The 20,210-nt window shown below is 36.2% G+C and overlaps 1 long non-coding RNA gene across 1 annotated transcript in view; it reads right to left on the bottom strand.

The window, feature by feature from the left end:
• The window catches only part of LOC146544439 (uncharacterized), a 226,066-nt gene that overhangs the window by 75,382 nt on the left and 130,474 nt on the right, over positions 1–20,210 (bottom strand). The window contains exons 3-4 of the long non-coding RNA XR_014882906.1: positions 5,045–5,129; positions 2,457–2,601 (exon numbers count right to left, since the gene is read on the bottom strand). This is a non-coding gene — a long non-coding RNA (uncharacterized LOC146544439). The remainder of the gene's footprint in view (positions 1–2,456; positions 2,602–5,044; positions 5,130–20,210) is intronic.

The raw sequence follows: 20,210 nt of genomic DNA, 5'->3' as shown, positions 1-20,210 counted from the left end.
CTTCACCAGGTAGATGTGTGCTCTGAAATTGTCTATGCAAGCAGTGAGTATAAAGAGATTACTCAGAACAAATTACAGAGATGAACATACAGCTTACCTCACTTGCAGCAATTCCCCATTGTAGGTAATACCTTTTATTCCGCAAGGTTTGTTTGTATCCTGATTTGGATTGAACAGCCAAGAAATTGAGTGCAGAAATCTGAAAAGCTTATATCGCCATCAAAGAATAATGTGATATGGACAAAAAATTGAGATTTCAGCATCTGGATGAGTTGGGGTTTGCTTTCTTTTCTTTCCTTCCTCCCTTACTAGTAAGTAACATATAGGAATACGCAAGCAGCTTTTCAGTGTAGTCATCTTTGCCATCTAATTCTAGTTTTAGGAATCATAATCCTAAATTAAGATAGTGAGTAAACAGTGACTTCTTGATAATTCCACAATTTCTTCAATGTTATATTTTGAATACAACAATGATCAAGAGATAGTCTGGAAGATGTCCGGTGGAAAGAACATAGATTGTGCTTTACAAAGCACTTCAAGCAATGCATAGAGACATGGTAATGAGAATGAATTTTCACAACAACATAACTGAAAGAAATCTGTTAAACTTCTTGAAGCGTCTGCAATTGAATAAGCTCAGTAAACAAGAGTGTCAATCAACATCTTTGAAAGATAAGTGGGAACTTGAGAAGAAAACAAAAGCCAAGATAGATCAAGTGCCAGGTCCTGCATTTTGGTCACAACCCCAAGCTACGCTACAGGCTTAGGGCAGAGTGGCTAAAAGAAAGTGTAGAGGAAATGGACCTAGCGGTGTTAGTCAGCACTTGGCTGAATGTGAACCAGTAGTGTGCTCACGTACCCAAGAAGGCCAACAGCATCCTGGCTTGTATCAGAAATAGTGTTGTCAGCAGGAGCAGGGAAGTGATCATCATTCTGTACTCAGCATTGGTGAGGACGCACCTCAAGTACTGTGTTCAATTTTGGGCCCCTCAGTGAAGTTGATTTTTCCTTCATAGTGTCTGGTACAATCCTGCTTTTGTTTCAGGAGAAAAACAATGTTGCTGAGCAGTGCTGCACAGAGCCAAGGAAATTTCAGGTTCTTGGCTTCTTATAATATCCTGCCAGTGAAAGGGGCTAAGGGGGAACAAAGAGATGGGAGAGAACAGATCCAAGACAGCTGATGCAAGCTGGCCAAATTGATATTCCATATCATATGACAAAATGTGAAGGGATTAGATGAGGCTGTTTGAATAGTTCACTTAAAGATGGTTAAAATGTTACCTACTCTCTTATTCTTCACTAAATTTCAAGAAAGGCACAGCAAGTGTAAAAAAAAATCATTTCTCATCACTCCCTCTTAATTTTCTCCTGGTTGAAAATATGCAAAAACGCATACAATTTCCATCAATAATCCAAGCTGTCCACAGCACTATAGAACATTTTCCATTTAAACAAGTATACCCGTATGAAAGAGAGAGAAATGCAAGCTGCAACACACAGAGAGAAGGAGTTAAGAATGATACAGGGAAAGAAGTGTCAAAATGCTGTATTATATTTGTAGATTTTCATGAGAGGTTATTATGTCAATACTAATGTCTGGAGAAAACAAAGGCCCACAGCCAAGTGCTTAGTTTTGCTATTTCTGTTTTTACTAAAAGATTAATAAAAGATTTCACCAAGACCATTGTTTTACTCTCAGAATTCATTTTTCCATCTACTTAAAATCCTCCTTATACAGCAATAAACTGGGGCTGAACATCCTAAGACCAGCATGCCTTAAATTCCCACCAAATGCTTCATATGACCAATGCAACCTCAGAACCAACAATAAGAGGCTTCTGTACCAGGAGATGGTAGCAGAAGAAGAGCTCACGAGTACAAAAAATCCCTATTTAACTGTTTCCATATTCTATAAATAAAATAAGTTACATCAATTAAACACATCCAGTTTACTCTTATAATTGAAACTTCAAGCCTGAGTATTGTGAAGCTTAGGTAAAAAACTGGTAATAATAATGCTTTCTTCAACATTCTATTTCATGTTAAAGCCCCTAAAAAACAAATCCCATTGCAGTGAATGTCAGCAACACAGGAACCTTGTGATCAAAACTGTGGATCTGAGCCTAAGGAGAAATGACTAAGACTTTTTTGTTTGGCTTAAGTATGGTTCACTAATGAAGCAGAACGTTACATCTATCAATAACACATCTGTAAAATTAGTGGCACAAACAACAGTCAAGAAATCTTGGGGGGGGGGGAGGAGGAGGGGGGAAGGTATAATCCAGAAGTTTGCAATTAATCTCAGAGAAAAAATATTACTCTTCAGCCCAAATGCTTAACCTGTTCATCTGTTCTTTTTACTTCCTTTCTTAAAAATAAATAAATAAATATGTAATAGTAAGCACAGTCGTAAGAGTAGTATAAGTTAAATACACTGAACTGGAATCTGAACATACCAAGTACTTATCTTGAATTCCAGAGGTCTTAATCAAGAAAAAGGTCTTCCTAGAGCAGGACTTCCTTTCCCATTGTGCAGTGTTGACATAGAACTGAAGTCGTTCCAATGACCTTGCTTACCACAAGGCTATGCAGACCTGTCAGCTGAAGCAGAATGTTATTACCTTTGGGGACTGGAGTAATTACAGTCAATTTACTGTGTTGATTGGCCAGTGACCTCTTCTTCAACTTCTTCACTTAACAATACAAAAAAAGCTCTGAATGAAGTGAGTGAAGGTCCATAAAGTGATCTGACATTTGAAGAAATATAGCCACGTAATTGCTGAAAACTGTATTTAATAGCCATTTGAAGCTTTAGAGACCCTGCTAATTCTCTTTTGCTTTCACCTATTGTGACCCTTTAGGAGATAGAGCTTCAGTGTCACCTGAAGGAGGGAATAATGTTATTAGCAATGACCATTTTGTGCTATTCATATGAAGACTAAGTCGTGAGCTCAAAGTAAAACAGTTCTTCTGGTTGTGGTCTCACTTAAACTACTCTTACCACTGTAATTTCTTGGATTTATGTGGTGGACTGCTGTCTGACAGTTAGCTTCACAAAATAGGAAGGAAAAACACCTTTTCACTGATAAAGTATTTTAAAAACAGAGCCACAAACCAGTCAGAAATAGACTCTTGGAAGCTTCAGATGTTTACATTTGATTTATTATTTAACTGTACCTGGCCAAATGAACTTCTTTTCTAATGAATTCTGTGTTCTAGATTCTTCTGCAAGCCATTTTCAGTAGGAAATCAGCATTTGAGCTGAGCGTTTTCAAGTCAGGTCTCATTCAACTGCAAATTACCATAGCTGAATTATATAACCAGTGAGATCAGGCTTTAAAGTAAACTTCTTCAGTCTCTAACAGGCAATACTGCTGAGTTTGATTGCAATTATGGCTAAACCAACCCCCACATACAAACCCCTAATGCTCTGTGTCTTCTGCTATCAACAAATAATGTTTTCCCAATTTAGTTGGTTGTTGTCAAATATATAATCTGCCTCAGATTCAAATTAATAAATGACTGGAATTATGTCCTGTCAATAACACCTCTTTAGGAATAAGTGAAAAAGGAGCACAAATAAAAAAAATAAAGGTACACAAAGATGATCTCAGGACATTTTTTTTTTATCTTGTGTAATAAAGCATTATTGAATCAGGGTAAGAATCTGGAAGGAAAGGAATACTCAATGTAGTCTTCTGTACAAAATGAGAAAGTTGGAGTTCTTCAGTGTGGAGAAGAGAAGGCTCCAAAAGGACCTTATAGCAGTCTTCAGTACCTGAAGGGAGCCTACAGGAATGCTAGGGAGGGACAATTTATAAGGGCACGTAGTGACAGGACAAGGGAAAATCGTTTGAAAGTGGAAGAGAGTAGATTTAGACAAGATATTAGGAAGAAATTCTTCACTGTGAGGGTGGTGAGACACTGGAACAGGTTGCCCAGAGAGGCTGTGGAAGCCCCCTGGATGTCCCCTCCATGGAAGCATTGAAGACCAGGCTGGATGGGGCTTTGAGGAACCTGGATTAGCAGGAACTGTTCCTGCCTACATCAGGGGAGTTGGAACTAGATGATCTTAAGGGTTCCTTTCAACCCAAATCATTCTATGATTCTGTGATGGGACACAAAATGTTATTTTATCCATAACTGCAACTTCTTTTTGCTTTATATTTGTAATTTTTCTTTTTTTTTTTTTCAGTCTATTGCTTGGCAGCTGGTTAGCACAAGAAAATCATTTTTGTGGAACCATGATTAATGGATGTGGTCTAGTGCCACAATCAAAGCAGAAGAATTTCCTTGATATCATGTTAGTGACCATTTCTGATAGTAAATTATATAATAAAGAAAAAAAAATTGTCTATTTGAAGTAGATTTGAGTTAGACTTTTTCCATTAGATGTTTTTCGACATTTTTATTGTATTTGGCGGAGTGCTTTACACTGGAGTTAGTACTAAAATTTCCTTGTTTATTTTAGAGAAATCCATAACAGTTGCATGTACAGAGCCAATTCTGTAAATCATTAATACCATGTAAATTCTGCCCCCTCCATTCTGCCCTGGTGAGACCTGGAATAATGTGTTCAGTTCTGGGCTCCCCAGTTCCAAAAATGTAGGGAGAAAATTCCAAAAATGTAGAAGGAGTCTAGCGGAGGGCCACAAAGATGATTAAGGGCCTAGAGCATCTCCCTTTTGAGGAAAGGCTGAGTAACCTGGGTCTCATCACTGTTCATAAATATCTTAAACAATATATAAAATGTTAATATAACATAATATAGAAATATTCTATTATCTATATTATAATATAATAAAATACATAAATATAAATATCTTAAGAGCAGGAGTCAAGTGAGTGGGGGTGGACTCTTTTCAGTGGTGCACACAAACAGAACAAGGGGCAATGGGCAGAAACTGAAACACAGGAAGTTCCACAGTAACACAAGGAAGCACTTTTTTTTACTGCCTGAATGAAAAAGCACTGGAGCAGGTTGCCTAGAGAGGTTGTGGAGTCTCCTTCTCTGTAAATATTCAAGACCCGCCTGGATGCCTACCTGTGTGACCTGCCTTAGTAGGAAGCTGGACTCAATGATCTCTTCAGGTACCTTCCCACTCCTGCAATTCTGTGAGTCTGTGATTCTGTGTGAGAAAAATTAACATTACAAGTGAGAGAAGAAAGACTGAAGATAAACCATCAGTTAAGTGTATCTAGAGTGGTAAAACATGAAGAGATTAATATAGATTATAGCCCAGGAAGTACTGAAGCTAGTAAAACCAGACATTGGATAAGCATGCCCTGAGAAGTACTGCTGTGCTACTGGTTGTCCCTAAAGATTTCCTACAAACACATGCTGCTGGGCTAAATGAACACCTGATCTGACCCAAGACTACCATTCTTAGATTACTATTAGTAGGTACATTTGTTCCTGGTAGTGTCACTTATTACAAATATCCATCAAAGAAATGAGAATTAGCCAACCGGCCCCAGGACATAGGCACAAATCTTCAGTGCATCTGAATGGCTGTAATTTTCTTGCTGTCAAAATTGCTATGGTGATTTATATCATCCTACAATCTTGCCCTGCAGATCTGTTTGACCGGGTTGATTTTACCATGGTATTATGACAGCATATATTTGAAAAAAAAATAGTCAAAGGGTAACTTTTAATTTTAGGAGAAAATAAGTATGTATATATATATATATATATAAAAGTCAATTTCAAATTAACAAAAAAAAAAAAAAAAAGAAGAAGAAGAAGAAGAAAAGAAGAAAAAAAAACACACCAAGAAAAGCTACTTTCCCAGTGTATTTTCAGATTTATAGTCATGTTTTCACAGTGCATTCAGTAAATCCTTATAGCTACACAGTATTTTTTTTTTTCCACTGGTACCTCTTGCTTCTGCATTAATGCTACAAGTTCTGTTAAAAAATGTTTTCTTTGAAATCATACCTCTCGTATACAACAAAATTGTCTAGAATTAATGAATTTCACAAAAGCATTCTGTATGGAAATTTTGAGAAATCAATTTTCAGGGCTATAGTTATAGGTACCTTAGCTAAACAAGGAGAATAGTAGGGCAAAGAACGCTTATGGATTCTGTTAAAAACTATTTTAAGAGTACACAATGCTGTTGGATAATAGAAAGTGTATTATAGAATTTTTTGTTGTGTGTTTCTTGAGCACAAAGTGCACTAGGACCCTAGACAATAGATAAGAGCTTGTAGGCCATGGCAGAATGCATGTGAAGAATAGCATGACATATAGTTGAGAATATATACATCATTATTTATTAGATCTTTCTAAAATGTCTTTAAAATTTCTTAATTTTGAAACTGTTTCTCAGCTGTTTCCTTTTTGGCACCTAGAGGAGAAACTAATTTAACTAGTTAAAAATGAGTGGAATCTACTTAATTACCCTTTGAAAAGAATAATTTGTCAAGACCTGGAAACAGTCAGTGGCATCTGAGAACTGTGCAAATGAGGCTGTCTCTTGACAGAATTGAGAGAAGAAGGATGTGGACTGCTATGGAGAAGAAAGAGTGTAGCTGTTCACAATATAGGCATGATGTTCTAAACTGGTCTTCTCCACATCTTCGGTAAAACTAAGCATTTGAGAAATTTGGCTAGGTACAATCAAAAGCTGATCATCTATTACATCTATTATTAAAGACAAACAATTGCCCAAATAGTTCTGACATCATTCTGTAACTTGACTGCTGTTTTCCTAGCCACAAGGGCAGAAAAGGTGAACAGATGGTTGGTTTCTAAGTATGCAGTGACTTTTTGACTGTGTTGTATCCCAGCTTGGTAGCTATTTAAAGAATTTCACAACTACTGTAAAACTTCACATAAAAAGGAGAGGATATGATAGGTGAGGTGTTTCTCTCATTGCTACTTACATCCTATGAAAAACTGTACAGAACGTCAGGCTTGACCTAATGGCACTGAAAAAGGAAAGAACTTTACCATATTATCTCCTTGGAAATGCTGCCTTTTCTTTATAGGGTATCTGCCCCTTATATATATGCTAGTAGAAACACTTGGTAAATTCTTAGCCAACAAAGAACAAAACGGTGTCAAAAGAAAAATACTGTTGTCCTACTGAAATACATACCAACATTATATTTAGCAATAAATATGAGACTGAAATATGCTCCTAATCGGAGTTTAACTTAAATATGAACACAGTTGCAACCAAGTGTTTTGCATTTCTAAGTAATTATAGCTTTGTTTTGTAAGCAGACTCTCGGAAAAGAGGTAGTAAATATAGCGAGGAAAATTAGTGTGGGAAATAAAGGTAAACAGAACTGAATTCCATTTAGACCAACATACTCTTCAACAGGCAACAAAAATGGATGCTTGAATAGGAGTAGCAGAACAAGGTGAGCATATTTGCAAAGCAACTGCACAGCAGCTGACCACTGCAGACCTTGGGGTTACTAAGACAAATATGATTAACTTGTATTTAGCAATCTCAAAGGATAACTGGGCTTATTTTAACCCCATGTAGCTCATTGCCATTCCATATCTTGTGGCAAAAGCTCTAATGCTTTTCCTATAAACTAGCCTTCTCCTCAGCCTTTTATTTTGAACTCGCATTCTGATATCGTGATGAGATGTCCATTACTTTTCATAAAACTGATTTTTTTCTAAGATGTTCCCCAGTATTTCCCAGGTTGAATTACTCAGGGTATTACTCATTATTTTTTAATTACTTGTCAACAGATTTAAATGAATGTTACATCCATCATGCCAGTTTGAAGACTGCTTCTGCTCTGAAAAAATTCATGGAGTTGTCATCATGAGATTTTGCATTCCTTGCTCTGCCAGTAATAACAGTTTCTAATGCTGCCACTTGTGCACAAACAAAGCAGAGGAGAAAGTGTTTCCAAATGCCAACACTGCAGGCAATCTAGAATTTAAAAGCCAATCTGGATTCCTGCCTTCTCTGGTATCACACCATCTAGTTTTGCAGAACAATTTATGCTTTCAGTCAAATCTGGGCAATCCATGCTTTCATTGAAGAGTGCCAAATCAGTAATGTTTTTCAAGTCTTATTGACAGCAATGTAAAAATTGCACAAAATAATTTGAAAACCTAATAGAGCAGAGTTACCTTAGTGACATTCAATCCATTTGTGGATTGTGCAGTCCTTGTGACTGATGTTTCTCCACAAGATCTTGTTTGTCATTCCATAAAAGAGCTCTGTACATTCAAGCTGCTACTTCATGTAAATAGTGTACACCCCTCCTCATCTTACTCACCATTATTTCCACAAGAGCCTGTACCTCTGTAGCACAGAATACAGTTATCTAATCCATCCTGCTGTATCTCAGTTTTTACAAAAGCCCCACAGTTTGCTATCTGCACACTTCCTGCTCGTCTCTCCAGCTTTCAGCTACAAGAACTCAAGGTGAGCCTCCTTTTCACCTATTCTGCCCTTCTTGAGGTCTCAGTCTTGCCTATTACCTTGCTCCCCTCACTAACCACCCTGACCTTCACTGACTAACTTAGCTGCAATCTATTATCACCATTCACCAGTATGAGTCATTGGAATTTTTAGGAATAATTTTAAATTATCCTGTAAAATCACTAATGTTTATGGAACATAAATTGAGAGAACAAAACACACCAAAGTTATGTAAAATTATATTATTTGCTCCATGCTTTCCTTTCTTAAATGGACTACAAGCTTATATGTAACTGCTTCTCTGTGCAGGAGGATGAGAATCCGAATACTGTCACATTCAAATAATAGTTTTTAAACTCATTCCTGAACAAAGCCTGGAAGAATTTTCTTAAAGATGCAGCAGTTGTGTACTTAGATCCCCAGTGAACTTCAGGGATTGTGATCAGAAGAACTTGTCTGTATGTAAACTCATAATAAACTAATTTTAATTGTAAAAGTCTAATGGCAAAGGCTTTGTGTGACCGTATTTCTGTTCACATCCAGAGAACTGAATCATATACAATGTAAAGCAGTTTTACCCGACTGCTAGTTAAGCAGTGATCAAGAATATATCCTAAAATGACATATGCAGTCCAATAAATAACATTAATCTTTTCAGGCGAACAAGTGCTCTGGGAATGCTCCTTATATAAATAAGGCCCAAGATCCTTATTTTTTTTTATCGATGCTGAGAATTTATATTTGTTTGACTCAAATGTCCATTAAAAAAAAAAGCTGCACCAATTTATCATGTTAGTATAAAATCACATCAAATAAATGGAGGTGGTTGTGTACACCAAGAGAACTAAACCTTTATTTATGTCATACTTTATATTAAATGAAAATAAATTATTTTCCAGAAGTGTCTAACACGCTACGGCTTTCTAGCGGAAAAATAATGCCAACTTAACTACTTTACTCTTCACTCTCTCCCCATTCTTCCATCTCACTTTGCCATTGTAAGGCCATGGTTAACAGGTTGTTGAGTTCTGAGGAAACTCAGATTAAATTATGCAAAAAAAAAAAAAGTATACACAAATTTAAGTATGAGCGATTTTGCACCTAATACAAGAAAAACTTCAAAATACTCAAAGTTAATAATTTACTACTAGTTTAGATTCAGAAAAACAGCTGCTTTGTCAGAGGACAGCTGAAGCACAAAATCTCAGTTTATTGTCTCTGTGAACTGCAGGTAAATAGAAAGGATCTGTGCTCAGGGAACAGAGGGTTTATGGATGGGCACTAGAGAAAGTGTTTAATAATGCAGGCAGTATCATCTTGCTAGAGAAAGCGTTCTGGAAAAACACCTTTTCGGACAAAATTAATGGCTTAGTTCAAGTATACTCAGCTTAACAATTAATCAGAGGAAGTTCTGTGAAAAACTGCCGAAGGAAATGGTGGAGGTGAAACACTTCAGGGATTTACCATACTTTTAATTTCTAGAAAGCAGCAGGTTCACAGATCTGCAGCCTTGAAGTCAGAGGCCCGTATAGCTTTGAATGCATTTCATTACAGTATATTCAACAATATAGCCTGTTTGCTATTAGCCACAATGGCTTGGCTGATAGATAATATAATGTAATTCTGAGTTTGATTGAAGTTAACAGAACTGTTTCAGTACAACTGTACATAACAGTTGTTCCTTTATAGCCCAAGCAAGGAATAATTTTTCATGACCTTATTGCCACAAGGCATATGTGTAGAAAAGTAACACCAGAGTGATAAACAGTGTAATAGAGCTAATTATGCAAGTACTGGAGAACAGTGTTAAAGGTAAGAGTTCACAGGCACTGGATGCATGTGGGCAAGATGTCTTTATATGAAATGACTCAATCCCATTCAGCTTTTTATATTTTTTTTTCATGCAAATGTCATGAGTTTGTTGAAGATTACTGTCCAAATAAAGATTACCATTGAATTCACTGGAGTCTGGATCATATACTTCATTCTTTGCATGTATTTAAGTACACAAAATCTCGTTCATAGTCTGACAACATAATGGGAATTAGAGTGATTGAAACTGAACTTGTTAAGTATATCAATGGGTATCAACTAAATATGGAAATGGCATGTAACTTGCACAAGTTCGCAGGAAGACTCTTACGGAACACTAAAACAGCTGTCCTCTAAGCATTTCTATTTCTACTGCAATTGCTTAGAAATAGAACTATTTTCAACACAGACAAAAAGGTGAATCAACTTCAAAAAATAATGCCGACCATCTTGAGATTGAGATTTGGTGCAAAGATTTCTACCAGTGGGACTCTAACCTGACCAAGCCTGTTTTGCCCAATATGTTCCAACACATCCAACATTAGGCTACATTTATTCAAACTTTTCTGAAAGAATTTCTTTCCTTTTGGAAAGGCTCATTCATTTCCTTTAGGATGTGTTAAAAGCAATGAGCTATATCTTAAATTAACTTCATCCGGTAAGTTCGCAGAGACTTTTACAGGGATACAAGCCCTAAAAAGCAATAATTGGATGTTCTTTTAGTAAGTCAGCATGCATAAATACCACATTTTCCTCAGACAGTCAAAAAGCACAGTTCTTCACAGCAATATTCTTCATAAAAAAGGTAGAATATTTAAAGATTGTATGATCTTTAAGAGATGAGTATTTCACATAATAAATATCTCAATGGAGGCCACCACAGATTGTATTAAGGAACAGATAAAGAACATCCATGAAGCAAAAAACAATCTTTTAAATTATGACAAAGTACTTTTCCTGTTTCAATTAGGCAATTTATTTATGAAAGGCTGTTCTGCAGCCATTATGCCAATATTATTTTTCATTAGCCTGTACTAACAATGTAACGTATTCTTCTTTTTTGTGTTAATAGACTCAGAGGACTCAAATTTAAGACAGTACAGTATGACACTCAAAATTATTTAATATTGCCATCAGACACTTCTAGGCCTAAATAAAATGAGTATATGAATGGATAGAGATGTGGAATGGAAAAATAGTACTGTGTCATGCTGAAAGTACTTTCAGGGGAAAAAAAAAGTCTCACTTCCAATCAGATGTAATTTCGTAAGTACTATCTATAACATCATGAAGTATACAGACCAGTCTGTGATTCAAACCCTAAAAAGTACCTAAAAAGTTAACCCAGATGACAACATCACTATCGTAGCTAGAACTATAACTTATCAAAAACAGAAAAACTAGGGATGTATCAATCACAGCAGCCCAACAGCACCCTACAATCTCCTTATCTGGAGTGTAACAATAGTGATAAAGAGCACACAGAGCTTTTTAGACAACAGTTATTGGCAAAAGCTAAATATTCAGAAATCATTTCTAGATACACATTTGGTTATTCTTTGACATAGTCGCAGTCATGGATATTTATTTCTGTTTGAAATTTTTACTGATTTCTGATGTAATGCACATGCCTTAAGTCCAGAAAATAGAGGTAATGTTAAACAAATTCTCTTTTGTATTTTATGTTTAATTCTAGAAGCTGGCAATCCTCAATATTTAAGTTGAAGGCCGCTATAAGTACACTAAAAAGAAACATTAGACTAATTAAAAAATGTATTTACTTTATAAAGTATTATAGGTAGCAAGTTTGGAAGTAATGATATTGAAAGGGAGAAACTACTCGAATCAATAGGACCTTACAAACTTGTGTATGTTGCTCTCCTTCAATTCTTCACACACAGTGTTCTTTCCCTCTTCCTTGACTGTTGGAAGTAGATTGACTGCAAAGAACTGGGCCACACCATGAAGTCAAACAACAGGAAAAATGATGATGGACATAGCTGGATGAAGCAGGATACAGGCATTTTGATAGGGGATGGCTTAGTTCTCCCTGTAATATAATCTTTCTATTAACTTGGACTGAAGTCTACACATGAGAAAGAAGCATATATAACTTCCTATGCTTGAAAACAGGTTGAGTGAACTTTGACAACTTTGATTTTTACAAATTCATGTAAAAATCCTTTGTACTTCTGTGAAAACTCAGGAGAAGAGATCAGCAGCTGAAATGGAGGCAGAGAAGTATTAACATAGTGAGATAGACTGAAGATAAAAATGAAGAGTATATATGTTCTGTGTTATAAAGTAGTATAGAAAGAATTTAATCTTTGCTGACTATCTCTGTTACCATTAAAAAGATGAATACACTTGTTTCTGCTCATTCTCTTGGCTACTGCTTCCCATGAGAAGGCACCCAGAGATTTAGTTCTCTCTACACTATAAATAAAATGAAAAGGAACACCATAAGCTCAATATACATAATAAGACTGTGTTTGGACTTGAAATGGCCTGATCTAAGACTGCCACAGGCAAAAGTGGCTGTTGGCACTGATTTTAAGATTTTTTAATATGTCACTCAGGATAAGTTGTTTAAAGTATGATTGCTCTGCCTACTTTGATCGCATTTAAATGCAAGATTGGGACTGTCAGGTGTGACTGGATTTTTCAATGACTCAGAAGGATACAGAGAAAATTAAAAGACTACAAAATAAATGATTTGGGAAGTTAATTATAAATAATATAATCTGTCTATGCAAATTTTAAATGCATTTATTCAATTAAATAACTGCAGAATTTTAAATTTCTTTCTGGCTTCTTTGACATGTCATCCTATCAGGCTGTTTCTTGGGGATATAATTACTTAGCAAAATGATTAACTGAATGCTGTTATACATATTAGCCATTCTATGCTTTAAGCATATGAAAATGTTTTGTCGGTATTCTAACTGGGGACCAATCTAATTGTGAAAGGTTATACTGAGGAAGAAGAAAAGTCATCAGCTAAAAAAAGTATATGATACAGATGTTTGCAGTCACTTTTTGAAGGTCATTTGTAAGTTGTACACATAATATTACTGAGTCCTTCAGACCCATTCAGAAGTTGCATTGGCTTGGAAGCCTCAAAGCAGTCAAACTCATTAATTATTCAGATAGGAAGAGTGTGGAGTAATTTTTACATATTACCTTTAGAATTGAATGCATATGAAAAATCTGCCACTACAGAAGTAATAACAGGTAATGATTTTAGCGATGTTGTATGTACTTTCCACTAGCATTTCTTCTTATTTCTTCCTTACCTGGCTGATATTTTGCTTTACAGTAAGTGAAATAATACATAAAATGATAAACAATTTCTCAGTTTCTGTGCCTCTTCCTTCCAGAGGACAGACTCAATCCAGTGAACTACAATATCCACAGACCATTCACCACGAAGTGAACTTCTAACATACTGCTGCACAGTGAAAAAGCAAGACTTCATGAAACTGCAAGCTCACTGCTTCATTTCTTACTTTTATGACATATTAGACAGCCACTGTCAGAAGAGATCTATTTATGACTTACATGTTCACAGCATGAGCCTGAACTTCAACGCGGTCTTAACTTTCAGTGCCATATTTTGATAGCCCTTAACTGACATAAAATAATGTGTTGCTTTTTAATGGCCTGTCAGTGTTAATACACCTGGTTCACAATTTAATTCCTTGGACTCCTAGGTTTGCTCAAGCATGCATTTGCAGATTATTCCAGCCAAGGCATTCCCTGGATAGTACTTCTCAGGTTTTGACAATACACAAAGATGGTTGTACTCAATACACAGCTAAGTTCTTGTATTCTATTATTATTTCAAGTCAACTTTGAAATAAGAAAAGAAAAAGAAACCTTTTAATGAACAACTTACTTTTTCCTTGTTACCATAGAACAACTTTCTCTCTTTTTTCTGTCTATGGCAACGTCCAGAATAGCTGTTTTTCTTGAAATCTTTAGCTTTCCTGGTCACTACTAGTAAGACTGCACCAGCATCAGAGGGATTGAGTAAGATAAATATATTTAAAAAAAAAACAATCAAAACTAGATAACTGGCCATGAGGATGTAGCTTTCTATACTCAAAATTATGCTGCTAGTTGCTAATACAAAACAGTTTTCGTGATAAACTACTTCAATATCACCAACAACTTTCCAGAACAATCGTAATCAAGCAGATAGTTTCCATGATGGTTCTATTACTGAGGACAATTTATTTCCTAAGTGTCAAGAAAAACATATCTTTAAGAGAGTAGAACTGACTAAAAATTTATTTTTTAACTGGATATCAAATCCTGCATTCCTCAAAAAACTGCATGATTTTTAAATGTACTTTTTAAAATGGGACATTTGAATAGAAAACATTTTGCTACATTAAAAAAAATGTTCTTTAATGCCAAATATCATTTCTAAATATATCCCTCAGTGAGGAGAACTGAATGCCTGAACAGATCTCTGCTGTTAAAGATCTCTGCTTTTCAGCTAATCCTGTATTTATACTGGTTTTAAAATGATGCCAGGGAAGCTGTATCTAATATAAATTAAAATCCAAATTAGTCACAAGGGCTGAAAAATTAGCATGGCAAACTTCTACTTTCTGCTACTTGGTGTCCTTGCAAAAGGACTTCCAGTGAAGCACATATCATATACATATCTGTATAAGAAATGCAACAGCAGCAGCAGAGGCAGGCCCACAGGAGCCAGCTGTGTGGCAATGAAGCTGACAGCATCCCCAGCTGCAGAGTGGATTTCACAGAATCACAGAATCACAGAATTGTAGGGGTTGGAAGGGACCTCTAGAGATCATCGAGACCAACCCCCCTGCCAAAGCAGGTTCCCTACGCCAGGTCGCACAGGTAGGCGTCCAGGCGAGACTTGAATATCTCCAGAGAAGGAGACTCCACAACCTCCCTGGGCAGCCTGTTCCAGTGCTCCGTCACCCTCACCGTGAAGAAGTTCTTACGCACATTCGTGCGAAACTTCCTATGCTGCAGCTTATGTCGTTTCCCCTCGTCCTGTCTCCACGTACCACTGAAAAGAGACTGGCCTCACCGCTATGGCCGCCACACCTCAGATATTTATAAACCTGGATCAGGTCCCCTCTCAGTCTTCTTTTCTCAAGGCTAAACAGATCCAGTTCACTTAGCCTTTCTTCATAGGGGAGATGCTCCAGGCCCTTCACCATCTTTGTGGCCCTCCGCTGGACTCTTTCCAAGAGATCCCTGTCTTTTTTGTACTATGGAGCCCAGAACTGGACACAGTACTCTAGATGAGGCCTTACCAGGGCAGAGTAGAGGAGGAGGATCACCTCCCTCGACCTGCTGGACACGCTCTTCTTAATGCACCCCAGAATGCCATTGGCCTTTTTGGCCACGAGGGCACACTGCTGGCTCATGGCCAACCTGTCGTCCACCAGGACGCCCAGGTCCCTCTCTGCAGAGCTCAGCTCCTGTTACTGTTCTGACCACTGCGTAGACACTCTAGGCCAGCAGGATCACAGTTCATTAGGAAACCTTTCCTTTAAGACCACAGGAACAAATTGCATCAGGATTATGAAAATGAAATTTAGTGTCTCGTCATTCAGTCTGTAAGTAAAGAATAATTATGTACAGATTTTTTCAGTAAATAAATGGGTTAAACGTGATAAGTGCGCAATTTTTTTTTTCATAGCACTAAAAGTGCAGTTTTTTTCTTAAACAGAAGAATGAGAAACAAGGAAAGTTTCTTCATTACTTTAAAATAGGAGACACTATATTCAAGTAAATATGTAAAATTAGGAATGATAATTTATGCAAGTGTTGCTGCAGAGAAGAACTATATCATGACTACAATCAGATTAAGTTACATGACAGCCATGAACGTCTGCAGAACAAGCTCCCCTTGCCTTTTAGAAGAACCAGAGTGTCTGCTGCCACTTATCTTTTCATTATAGCACCTACTTTCTCAGGCAAATTTAGCCACAAAAATGTGCAGAGAGCACAGCAACTCAGTCAGCTCCTTTAGTGTGGCTCATCCCCAGCTACAATGGACTCACTTTTTGATTGGCTTAGTTGGTACTCACTGTCTGATTTCCTCCATCAAACAATACTTGTAATTTTTATGATTGGTGCTTTCTGATATTCCCTATTTCCAGCTTGTACATACTCGAAAGAAATGAGAGCAATGGATGAGGTAGAGATAGAAAAGCTTTTATACACAACTAAAAGTGTAAGGTTACCTAAAATACTGGAAAGCAAGAAGGCCTAAGTGCAATCTGGCATTGGATGGGATATTTTTGCACTTCTTGTCCATGGTATAGAGTTATGTCCTGCATCACCTTATCTGTTTAGATTGTAAACAATTTAGGAAAAGGATTTGTCTTCCAGTAGAGTTTTGTACTAAATCAGAATGGGGAAACTTCATCCTTCTTATATGCCCCCCTGGCCCTGACTCTTTACATTCCTTCTCAGCATGCATACATCCTGCTCACCATGCCCTCCTTTCTCTAAAGTCTCCACTGCAAACAGAAGCTCCTCTCCATACACTGATTCCAGGACCAATTATTTTTCTACTTACATTTCCTCCAAGGACTGTTTTGTGCCCACAGTTTGTTCAACCATAAAATTGTCATTGCAAGGCGAAAAACCACAGAAGGGCATTAGAAACAATAACTTGTGAACATTGTGCACAAAGGACATAACAGGGAAAGAGACAGAACACTAAAAAAAACCCACAAAAGCAAAGACTACTATTTCTCTTTGAACCTCAGCTGAGTTGGGAAGTTCTCATTTCCCTTTTTTTTCATTTTAAATATTCAAACAGCAAAGGGACTTTCTGAGTACGTAAGACGTGTCATGCTACATTTATCTGGCATTACTAATTCCTTTATGCTCCCTACAAAACCGGAGTGACAAGACTTTGCTGTCACCAATACGAATGAATTGACAGCTGAGAGCACTCAGATCTCTGCTGTCAATGCAACAAAGATGATCATGATTTGTGAGGAAAAGATCATCACAGTGGCAATGGTGATTCTTCTCCCTGGTTGAAAATCACTGATGTTACCAGCTTACACCTTACAAACAGCACTGCATTACTGCCAGATCCCATTCCAGACATGAAACACAAGTAAAAGGCTTTTTCTCCCATCTGCAGCCCACTCAGCTGTCCACTCTTCTGTAATGAACTTTGTTTCTTAGCAGTAGTATGCACCACACATTAAAGACTTATATTTGCATCAGAATAAACCTTAAAAATAATTAATGTAATGTATTTCTGCTTTTCAAGTTATACAGAGATGTAGCAAATGGTGTTTGTGAAGAATGGTGGAATGGGAGAAACTCTTCCAATTTAAAATTTAATTGTAGAAGCCCAATTATCAAATTTTAATTTCCACTATCATCTGCCTTGAATATTTATCTTATCTAGCAGCTATTTTATTCATAATGGAAACCTTTGATGGCTTCTTTGTTATGCTATTCTGAGTCATGGATAATGCACACTACACTGGATTAAATTTATATGGAAAATAGGCTATACTGGCTTACATCTGAAGTTAGATGCAGCTAACTTAATTTTGCTGACATGTAAAAGGAAGGAAGCTTTGTCTGAAAAGAGAAAAGAAAAAGAAATAAATTCACTTAAAATCTCATAAAATATTTCACTTGGTATCACATCTGCCTAAAGTATAAATCTATAGAAGCTTAAAAAGCAATTTACTGGAAATCAAAACAGGACCTCTGGGGTATTCACTCTGTCCTGATTAAGACTGCACATACTGAGTATTTAATAATGTTGTAAATTCAATGTTGTGACTATTTAGTGCAGTTCAAAAAGCTATTTTTTTAAAGCTAGAAAATTCAGATTCATGCTTATCCACAGTTACAAACTTCAGTGTTCTAAAGCAGCCTCGCACATTAAATATTTCAGTCTTCAAAAAAGAAGAAATAGGGCATAGGGTAGATAAGCACAGATTCTCCATTACAAGGATATTTCCATAAAGCAGATTTGCTGCAAGATACAAATTGAGGAAGTATATACAGCGGGACAAAGATGTCTTTTTTTAATTACTGTGGACAAAGAAATCACCACCACTTGTACTTCAGAAGTATGATATTTTCAGAAAATTAGGTGGGCTATGGATGGTGTAATATTATCATTTGCAGCAAAAAATACGTGAGAATATCCAAGGCTTTAAGCTTAATGTGATTTTAGCTTAGTCATTAGCAATCAGATCAGGAGGATCTGTTCCATGATTTTCCCAGGCACAGAGGTGAGCCTCACTGGGCTGTCGTTCTCCAGGTCCTCCCTCCTCCCTTTCTTTTAAATGGGAGTGATGCTTCAGTGAAACTGATTCAGGTGTAATATGTAATTTGAAATGAGAACACTTGCTTTTTAATACTGCAGTAGGCAAGTATCTTCTCCCTCCTTCATCCAATACACTCATGCATATTTCCTTTCCAACTTTTTTTCTGTCAGTGCCTCACTAAGCACATTATTTTCCCTTAAGATATTTATTTTAAAGCAATGTTTAGACTTTCTACAAATGGCAATTCAATTGTAAAATTTTCAGTCTGTCTGCTGTACAGATGACAAGTTCACTCAGCCTCACGCTCAAATTCTTCAGTTTTTATTCACATGAAAAAGTCACAGTATAAAAAAAAAAGCCATATAAGCATACAGCTCAGTAAAATTCTAATTTGCTTCAGTTTCACTTCAGTGTAATTCAGAGGTAATTTTAAATGCAAGTCAAAAGATTCTGCATGAGAACACTAACACATATGAATATACACATGAAACACTGATCTATTTGACAACATGATTACAGGTTTTCCAAAGAGCTTCCAGTTTCTTCAGCATATAGGTCATCTAACATCACAGTCATTTTTAAAAGACAGAGTATGAAATTAATTGATCAAGTTCAAAAAATACTCAATACGAATTTTCAGAATATGACATTTTGGTGTGTTCCAGAAACAGGATCAGAAAAGTAATATCTTTCGTTTCTCTTTCAACACTTTTTTCATTATGCTAAACCAAATTCCACCTAATTAAATTGCTAATTTAAACTTTCTAATTTATTAAACTCCTGAGTCCTTGAGACATAGGAATGTTCCCCTACCTCCTTTTTTTCAGAATCTGCCCTCATATGTTACTTTTAAGTTATTTATAAATACATCTCTCCTACAGTCTCTACCAGCAGGGCACTTATACATTAGAATTTAATAAGGCTCAGGTATAAGTCATGAGTCTCTGAAGAGAACTATTACCTGATCTGTTTAATTTCTACCAATGATCATACCATTACCTATAGCTTCTGTTTTTAATTAATGTTATCTAATGATTAAGACTGGCCAATTTGCATCCAATTATGTGTCCTGAAAAATTAGAAATAGATGAAAAGGCTGAATGCAATTAATCATTCTGCAATATGAATTTGCTTAAGTATAAAGAATGAATATGTTGTACTTTCTTAAATAAGATTTCACTGAAGACATATAGTGTCTGGTTATGAAGCAAAAGCATGACACTTCCCATGGCAGTAAGAAATCTGGATATTAAACACTACGGAATTACCAAATTCATTCACATAAACCCTACTAATAATGATTAAAAAAAAAAAAAAAAAAAGATGCAGCTGGTCCTAATTACAATCTGGATCCATATGTTACAAAAACAACTAAAAACAATAAGCAAGATAAATTTTCAAGACATACAGAAGAATCTAGTCTTGTCTGAGACAAACCTCGATTCTATTAGTCTTTATGCCTCATCTTTTCTTTCATCCTTAGGAAGTATAGACTTGGAAAATATACTGTTCCTCCTTCAGAGCAAATAATGCTACTAAGCTACAAGATTTTTGATGAGCATAACAAATTTAAGAAAAGTTATAAATTATAAAAATATTTACTATCACCTCCCTACCATTAATGTAAAAAAAGTAAAAATTATATGATGTCTTAACAGATGATGGCAATAAGATGCTTTTAATGGAG

The sequence above is a fragment of the Meleagris gallopavo genome, chromosome 4, assembly GCF_905368555.1.
Source record: "Meleagris gallopavo chromosome 4, MGAL_WU_HG_1.1, whole genome shotgun sequence".
NCBI lineage: Eukaryota > Metazoa > Chordata > Aves > Galliformes > Phasianidae > Meleagris > Meleagris gallopavo.
Note: the sequence above shows the minus strand (reverse complement) of the source record. Positions and strands in the feature narration are given on the sequence as shown.